Source organism: Dromaius novaehollandiae, chromosome 9 (genome assembly GCF_036370855.1).
Source record: "Dromaius novaehollandiae isolate bDroNov1 chromosome 9, bDroNov1.hap1, whole genome shotgun sequence".
In the NCBI taxonomy this organism is placed as follows: Eukaryota; Metazoa; Chordata; class Aves; order Casuariiformes; family Dromaiidae; genus Dromaius; species Dromaius novaehollandiae.
Window position 1 is genome coordinate 30,876,750 of NC_088106.1, and position 8,772 is coordinate 30,885,521.

The 8,772-nt window shown below is 64.2% G+C and overlaps 1 long non-coding RNA gene across 1 annotated transcript; it reads left to right on the top strand.

The window, feature by feature from the left end:
* Nucleotides 1–1,012: 1,012 nt before the first annotated feature.
* Nucleotides 1,013–5,599, top strand: LOC135329196 (uncharacterized). The gene is made up of 3 exons (XR_010390550.1): nucleotides 1,013–1,166; nucleotides 2,354–2,502; nucleotides 2,788–5,599. It is a non-coding gene; the product is annotated as an uncharacterized LOC135329196 (long non-coding RNA).
* The last annotated feature ends 3,173 nt before the right edge of the window (nucleotides 5,600–8,772 follow it).

Below are 8,772 nucleotides of genomic sequence, written 5' to 3' on the forward strand. Positions count from 1 at the left end.
CCCCAGCCCCAGGCAACAGCCAGCCCTTGCTGCAGCACAACGCTACACACCACTCAGGCTCTCCTTGAGGACTGCGAAGGCCGTGGAGCAAATCATCGTGGCCACCAGCTGCAAACATATGAAGGAGCACAAGCCGTTTGGGAGTAGTCAGCATGGGGTTAGCATGGGGAAATCCGGCCTGACCACCCTGATAGCCTTCTGTCGTGGGATGCCTGGCTGGGTGGAGGAAGGGAGAGCAGTGGGTGTTGTTGGGTGTTGTTTCCCTTGAATTCAGCCTGGCTTTTGGTGCCTCCATGGCCAGCAGTCTGCTGTTTACCTCAATGGGACCACCTCGATGTTGGGTGGCGCTGCCGGTCGCGCCGGATGCCCAGGGGCCTGGGGGGAGGCCCTCGAGCGCCGCCCCTCCGTCGCGGGCCCAGCCGGGCACGGAGAGCAGCGAGTGCTCGTGTCTGTGAGGCGGCTGCCCCTGCGGGACGAGAGCTGGGGGGTCACGGCGGGGCCCAGCTCCCCCCACCGTGCTGCCTGCACCCGGGGCCACCGCCTCTCCCTCGCACCACGGCCTGGTCTCCTCATGGCCCCCGGTGAGCCCCGTGTGCCCCCCAAGGCCTGCTCGTCCCCCCGGAGCCTTCCATGGCCTGCTTGTCCCCCCAACCGCCCCCCAAGGCCCGCTGCCCCCCACAAGGCCTCCTCGCCCCCCCCTCGCCTTCCCCAACGGCCCGGCCCCACCCGCCGCGTCCCGGACCGGCCCCCCGGCGCGGCGCGGCGCGGCGCCACCCGGCGCCACCCAGCAGTTGAGGCGGCGGACGCCATCGAGGGCGGCGGCCTCGGCGCGGCCCAGCACGGCCGCCCGCGTCAGCCTCAGGGCGCCGCCGCCGAACCGCCGCCGTCGCCGTCGCCAGGGCCGCGGCCGCCGTCGCCAGGGCCGCCGTTGCCGCTGCCGTCGCCAGGGCCGCGGCGGCCGCGCTCCGCCCCCGGGCCGGGCCGGGCCGGGCCGGGCCGGGCCGGGCCGGGCCGGGGCGGCCCCGAGCCGCCTGCAGCGGCGCCGCGCCGGGCGCCCTCGGCCTTCCCGTCCCGCTCTCCGGCCTCAGCGCCTCCCCGGGGCCGTGCGGGAGTCTCGGGGGCTCCGGGTCGCTTGTGCTGAACTCGGGAGATCATCGTGTGCCAAGGTGAGAGTTGGTTAGAGCCAAGAGGTTAGAGCAAAGCTGAGAATAGAGAGATACGTATCAGAGCTCCGCGGTTCAATCACGGGTGCCCGGGACGAGGACGGCTCTCGCCCTTCCCTTGAGGGCCACCCCTTGGGTAGAGCCTGCCCAGTTTCCCCAACAACGGGCGCCCGGCACAGCGACGGCTCCCGCCCCTTACGGGCCCCCTTTCGGTCTGATTCCCCGGCTTCTCCTCACCACGCTGGTGACATCCGGGGCGTCCCCGCTGCCAGGTGGGTCCTGGGGTCCACAGGGCCGCTGACCGTGGGCCCGAGCCCCCACCGAGCCCCCACCAAGCACGTGTGCCTTGGTCCCTGTTACACCCGGGCCGAGCAACGCCAGCCCACGGCCGTAGCAAGGCCGCGGGCTCCAGTCGGGACCAGCGTGCGCATCAGCAGGTGACTGGTGCTCAGCCCACACGCTGCGCAGCGGGAAGCAACACGCCCATTAGCAGGTGGCTGTGCGGGCAATGGCTCCACAGCGCCGAGATGTCCGTGCTGTGGGTCTGCGGTGTCGCTTCTCCCTGGTCTGCACTTGTCAATCACGGGTTCGTTACAGGGTGTGCCAGCAGGCTGCTGCAACCCCACAGCGTGGCGGCCCAGCCTTGGTGCACCCGGGCTTCCTTAACACTTGGGAAGCACCCCAGAGCAAGCCCCTCTACAGCCTTGGCGGCTGTTACGCCAAGTGGTGGTCCACAACTGCTCTCGGGTCCTTCGGCTCCTGTGGCAGGGGCAGCTGGGAAGGAGCTTTCAGCGCTTGTGTCTGTCAGGGCAGAAATGTCTGAGCCTGCGGATGGCTGTGCCCGTCGCTGGGGCTCCCCGACCACCCGCGGCTCCCCAGGGCTTGGTCTCAGGGGCACCGCTGTGCTTGCTGCACAAGGCTGGCTCTGTTTGTTAGCGATCTCGGTGTGGTGCTCAGCATGCAGCTGGGTCCCCTGCTGCTGCCTTCTGGGTGCTGCCAGGCAGGTCGTTCTGGGGAGCCGCTGGCATCCTTGGCCCCTCCACGGCAGACAGCCAGGTCCCCGCCAGCGTCTGTCAGGTGGCAGTTGGCAGGGCTGCAGCCTGACCGGGGAGCTGAGGCGCCGGCGAGAGCCGTCTTGGTCGTGCCCCAGGTCTGCTCTCATTCACCCACAAACCGCTCTTCTTCTTCAGCACAGGCACCGCTGTGTGCTTGCGAGGGAGCGTGAGGCGCCCCGGGCGAGGAGCCCAGCCCGCCGATGCGGGCAGCACGGGAGGATGCAGGCGACGGGAGGAGCTGTCGCGCAGGATGTTCCCCGTTGTGCACGGACTGACGTGTGCAGGTGAGCTGTGCTGCTGCAAGGCAGGCAGGCAGTGTGGACAGCAGTGGCGGGTGTGGGCACTGCTTGGGTCTGCCTCGATGCAACGCTTCAGGGTGAGTGAGGATGGGGGAGAAGAAGAAGACACGAGGGGGACCCCTTTCCCCACGCAGACCAGAGGCCAGGCCTCAGCTGTCGTCCCTGCCTGGTTCCTCATCACGCCCTAGCCCACCCATTCCCTCTTTCTGCTTTCTCCTCCTTTCGTTGCCAGGACAGCTCACACAAGCTCTCTGTCTCTTTCCTTTCTAGCACATGATGTCTTCAGAAGAGGACTTTCCAGAGGATGCCAGCTTTTCCTCCGGCATCAGCACCAGCCGGCTGCAGCAGGAAATGCCGCCAGATGCCTCCAAAGACCTGCGGTGCTCCATCTGCCTCAACACACTTGACGACACCGCCTACATCACCGTCTGCATGCACCGGTTCTGCTACGGCTGCATCCGGCAGATATGCAGGCGACGGGAGGAGCTGTCGGGTGAGTGCCCCCCAGCAGCGAGGGAGCAAAGCTAAAGCCCGAGGTGGCACGGGGGGGCCTGAGCAGCCTGCTCCCAGGGCCTCGGCTGTGCCTGCGGTGTGCGCAGCAGGGGGTCCCCCAGCGGTGCCTTCCTCCTTCTGGAGGCATGGTGGCCCTGGGAGCATCTGCAAAGCCCCAGGTCCAAGGTGGTTGGAGGGGGGCTGTTTCTGGGGCTGTGCAATGGGTGCAGGTGCTGCGCTGCAGAGGCAGCAGCTGGCGCATGCTCCACCCACAGGAAAGGCCCGTGCGCTCAAAGAAGCAGGAGCGCAGTTACAGCTGAGCTCCGGGGTGGGCCAGCCTCAGGGACATCCCCTCTGCTGTCCCTCTGCCCGGAGATGCTTTGGCAAACCACAGGATCACCGAATCACCAAAGAATGGTTGGGGTTGGAAGGGACCTCCGGAGAGCCTCTAGTCCAGCCTCCCTGCTCAAGCAGGGTCCCCTAGAGCAGCTTAGTCAGCACCCTGTCCAGGTGCCTTTGCAATAGCTCCAAGGATGGAGCCTCCACAACGTCTCTGGGCAACCTCTTGCAGTGCTCTGGCACCCTCACACGAGGAAAGTTGTTCCTTCTGTTCAGACGCAACTTCCTGTGTTTCGCTTGGTGCCCGCTGCCTCTCGTCCTGTCCCTGGGCACCACTGAAGAGAGCCTGCCACCATCCTCTTTACACCCTCCCCTCAGTTATTTATCGGCATCGATAAGATTCCCCCATCAGTCTTCGCTCCTCCAGGCTCCACAGGCCCAGCTCTCCCAGCCTTTCCTCACAGCAGAGATGCTCCAGTCCCTTCCTCCTCTTCGGAGCCCTTTGCTCCACTGGCTCCACATCTGTCTTGTACTGCGGAGCTCCGAACTGGACACAGTACGCCAGGGCTGGCCTCAGCAGGGTGGCTGAGGAGAGCACATCACCTGCCTGGACCTGCTGGCAAGGCTCTGCTCTTCCTAATGCAGCCCAGGATGCCATTGACTGCCCTTGCCGCAAGGGCCCATTGCTGGCTCATGGTCCACTTGTTGCCCCCCAGGACTCCCAGGTCCTGCTCGGCAGAGCTGCTTCCCAGCAGGTCGGGCCCAGCATGTCCTGCTGCCTGCGCTTAGTCCTCCCCAGGAGCAGGACTCTTCTGCGCTTCCCTTGAGTGAACTTCAGCAGGGTCCTCTCTGCCCATTTCTCCACACGGGCGAGGTCCCTCTCAATGGCAGCACAGGCCTCTGCTGCATCAGCCACTCCTCCCAGCTTTGCCCAACCAGCAAACTTGCTGAGGGTACACTCTGTCCCTTCGTCCAGGGCACTGATGAACAAGTTGAACAGCATGGCACCCAGCAGTGACCCCTGGGGTACACCGTGCGCTACAGGCCTCCAGCTAGACTTTGCGCCATGGATCCCAACCCTCTGAGCTCTGCCACTCAGCCAGTTTTCAAGCCACCTCACTGTCTTGCCTGTGAGCATGGTACAGCAGAAGTGTCAAAAGCCTTCCGGAAGTTGTCAGGAGCAACAGACACCGCTCTTGCCTCGTCGACCAGCACAGTCATTTCACCCCAGAAGGCCCTCAGGTGGGAGGGGGCCAGGGCGCTTGGGGCAGGGCACCACAAAGGCCTTGGGCCAAGCATGCTTGCAAGGAGGGAGAAAAGGCAGCGTGGACAGGAAAGCCTTGGCAGGACCTGCCGAGTCCTCTGCCTTTTGCCCAGGCCTCTTCCCACGCCCAGGAGGCCAAGGTTGGTGTCAGCCGCAGAGGGGCACAGGAGCACATGGCTCCCCAGATGGGTCGGACCTGCCAGGAGGAAAACACACAGGCGCTGCCGGAGGTCTCTGTAGCGCAGCCACCGCTGGAGCAGCCCAGGGAGCCGGGAGCTTCTGGAGATGAGGCCAAGTGCCACCGGGCAGCTCTGAGCCCCCCAGCAGCCCCTGTTTCATCGTGCCCTGCCCCGTCGTTCCCAGGACATGGGCCAGGCACCTCCATCAGCAGGCTGTGCCAGGCAACGCTGCTGGAGGCCACTTGAGATCTGTCCTGCCCTCCCCATCTGCACACTTCTGACGTCCCCTAGGGAGGCTTTGGCTTTTCCCCTCTTGTGTCCAATACACCCGCAGGCACTTGCCGAGTTGTGCTTCTGCACAACAAGCAACACACCCCAACTGCTGAATGCAGAACAGGCTTTTTTATGGTGCTGGGCTGGGGGGTGGAGGAAAGAGAGGGAAGGTTGTGCTGGACTCTTGGGCAGAAAAAGCTGTCCACTTCACCACCACGACTCTGGCTGGATTTGGTCACCCTGACAGTTGGCAGCGTTTGACTTGACCTCTGCCGAAAGAGGAGAGGACGAGAAATAACTGCACAACTCGGAGACCTGCACTAACATCCAGCCTCCGACTGCCAGTGCAGCCAAGGCAAAGCCGGGCACAGCCCCAAGCAGCAACAGCCCCACGCGGAAAGCAGAGAGTTCCTGTGACTTCCGTGACATCACCGCTTGGAGGCAGCCGCACAGTGGGGACCCCCTCACTTAGCCCCAAGCTCCGCGCTGGGTGGCACGCGAGGCGTCCAGGGCCCGGCAGGGTCACGGCTTTGCGTTTGGGGCTTTGCTCTGCGGCCAGCAGCAGCTCTGCCTGGCTGACTCGGGGGCTGTGGACCCCGCGCGGCTGCTGACCCGCAGGCGAGGGTGCCCAGAGGGTGCCAAGAGCGTTGGGGAGCCCTGAAGGCTCACGGGGTGTTCCCTGTTGTGCACGGACTGACATGTGCAGGTGAGCTGTGCTGCTGCAAGGCAGGCAGGCAGCGTGGGCGGCAGTGGCGGGTGTGGGCACTGCTTGGGTCTGCCTTGATGCAACGCTTCAGGGTGAGGATGGGGGAGAAGAAGACGCGAGGGGGCCCCTTTCCCCATGCAGACCAGAGGACAGGCCTCAGCTGCCGTCCCTGCAGAGAGCCTGGTTCCTCGGCACGCCTTAGCCCACCCGCTCCCTCTGCCCTGGGCTTCCTTGGCCTCACTGGGTGGGGAGCACCTTTCCCCTGGGACCGTCTCTGCTCAAGGGGAAGTGTTCTTGGGGGGAAACCCAGGCCTTGTTGTCTGCCTTGACTTCAGGAAGGCTGCGCTGTACCTCAGCGGTCAAGATGGGCCCCAGTCCTGTTCAACACAACCTCAGCCCTTCTGGGACTCTCTGGGGCTCTCGCATGACTTGCTAATGGTGCTTGTGCTGCTTCCTCGCAGCCCTGAAGAAGACTGGGCAGCTCCTTGGCTCTTGACTCCCACAGCTTTTCTGCTTTCTCCACCCTTCATTGCCAGGACAGCTCACACAAGCTCTCTGTCTCTTTCCTTTCTAGCACATGATGTCTTCAGAAGAGGACACCAGCTTTTCCCCTGGTGCCAGCACCAGCCGGCTGCAGCAGGAAATGCCGCCAGATGCCTCCAAAGACCTGCGGTGCTCCATCTGCCTCAACACACTTGACGACACTGCCTACGTCACTGTCTACACGCACCGGTTCTGCTACGGCTGCATCCAGCAGTGGTCAGCCACCAGAGCCGAGTGCCCGCTCTGCCAGCGGCCTTTCCACTCCATCCACACGGGGCCACCTGACCACAGCTCCCAGGCGGATGGCACCAGGCGCTCCTTGGCCGGCCAGCGACGAGGGAGAGTTCATTCCCGCTCTGCAGCGAGCACAGCCCGAAGCAGGTCCCCCAGGGGCAACCGCGATGGCCCTAGCAGGCTTCCGCGCCAGAGGGGCTACGACTCCCCAGCGAGGAGCAGGCGGTGGCCGAGCAGGGCTCAGGCAACCGCTCATGCTGACCGCTGGGCAAGACCCCCAGCCAGGGGCCGATTACGGCAGAGGTCCCGCAGCACCCGCGGCAGCAGACGGGAAGCACCTTCTCCAGGCTGCCACCGCAGCAGGTCCCCCAGGAGAGGCAACGACCTCCACGAGGGATTTATGCTCGTGGAGGTCTGCCAGCCCCCAGCTTGCTGGGGGAGGCAGAGGAGCATGGCTCACAGCGACATGCCACCTCCTAGCGTCGAAATGGAAGTGGTGGCCGTATTTCTTACATTCTTGTGCAACATTCTGTTATTTTTCCATTTCCACAGGTTCTTCTAGAACCCCCCACTTCCAGCAGCTGCCTGGGGCCTCGGGGCAGATCCGGACGAGGGCAGCAGGAGCTGCAGTGCCCATCGCTGGCAAACACCAGGCTGAAACAACGCAGCAGACTCGAGCAGACAGCCTGGGTGCCTGTGAGCCTCCTGTGCCTCCTGCTGTGTTGGGCCAGGTGCTTAATTAATAAAAGGCAGGCAGCACCCGCTGCCTGCAACCAACACCCTTGCCTCTGTGCTGACTTTGTTCAACCCTCGGCTCACAGACAAGAGCGACCAGCCTTGAAAAAGCCCCAAGGCGGCGCTGGCAGAGAGAGCTGCCCGGGCCTCCGCACTGGCCTCCAAACTCTGGAAATACAGATTTTATCCCGCCAAGGGCAGCTGTGCCCTGCAAAGCCTCCGGCTCCTGCCAGGAAGGGCTTTGTGGAGGAGTCTCCCTCAGCCTCCCCTCCACGCACGCAGCCCCGGGACACACCTGGGGCCAGAGCACGGCCAGCAGTGAGAAGCCATCTCTGCTCACCCTCTGGCCCTTCCCATGCTCTGCCTCGGTGCCCTGCTGCCCTCTGGCTCCCGCCCTGCCCGCGCTCAGCCCCGGCTGGCTGCGGGCAGGCCGAGGGGCTCCAGCCCCCGCAGCCATGCCGGGCAACCCAGCTGCCACACTGCCCCCAGAACAGCTCCAGCCACGGGCCCCACCGCTGGAAGGTCCCTCCCCACAGCAGCCTGACAGCAGGCTCCAGCCCTCGGCACTGGCTTCAGCTCTTTCTCCCTGGGGCTCTTGCTGCTTGGGACTGCGCCAGGCTTCACGCTGCCTTCACTGGCAGTCGGGGGCTGATGTCTGTGCACACCTCCGACTTGCTGGGTTAAATGTGCCCCCTGTCTTGAGGAAGGGAACAAAGAGGGTGCAGGCAAGGACATGCCCGCGCCTTGTCTGCACTCCTAGGCCTCCATGGCCTGCAGCAGCCTCACCTGGGGCCTCCCCCACACCCTGCCCACGGGCCCCGGAGCCCAGTTCAGCTTACCCCGGGAGCATCTCTCCTCTGAGGACAGGCTGAGGGAGCTGCCACTGTTGAGGGAGAGGCTAAAGAGGACGGGGCCAGGCTCTTTGCAGTGGCCCAGGCACAGGACGAGAGGCAGCAGGCACCAACACAAACATAGGCACTTCCGTCTGACCATGAGGAAAGCCTTTCTCACTGTGAGGGCAACTGAGCTCTGGTTGCCCACAGAGCTTGGGGAGTCTCCAGCCTTGGAGCTATTCAAATGCCACCTCGACAGCTCCCGGGGCAATGTGCTCTAGGTGACCCTGCTTGAGCACGGAGGTGGCACTCCATGACCTCCACAGGTGCCTTCCAACCTCAACCGTTCTCTGACCCCGTGATTGTGAAAATAGTGCCCCAACTCCTCAATGCCGCACATGCGTTTTATGGCCCAGGCTTTGTGGGGGTGGGTGGAGGAAAGGCAGGGAAGGCGGTCCTGTTCTCCTGGGCAGAAAACATTGTGCGGTTCACCAACACAACTCTGGCTGAATTTGGTCACCCTGACGGTTGGCAGCATCCAGCTTGAACTCCACTGAAAGAGGAGAAGAGGAGAAATAACTCGGCAAGTCTGAGCTTTGCACTAACATCCAGCCTCCGACTGCCAGTGCAGCCAAGGCAAAGCCGGGCACAGCCCCA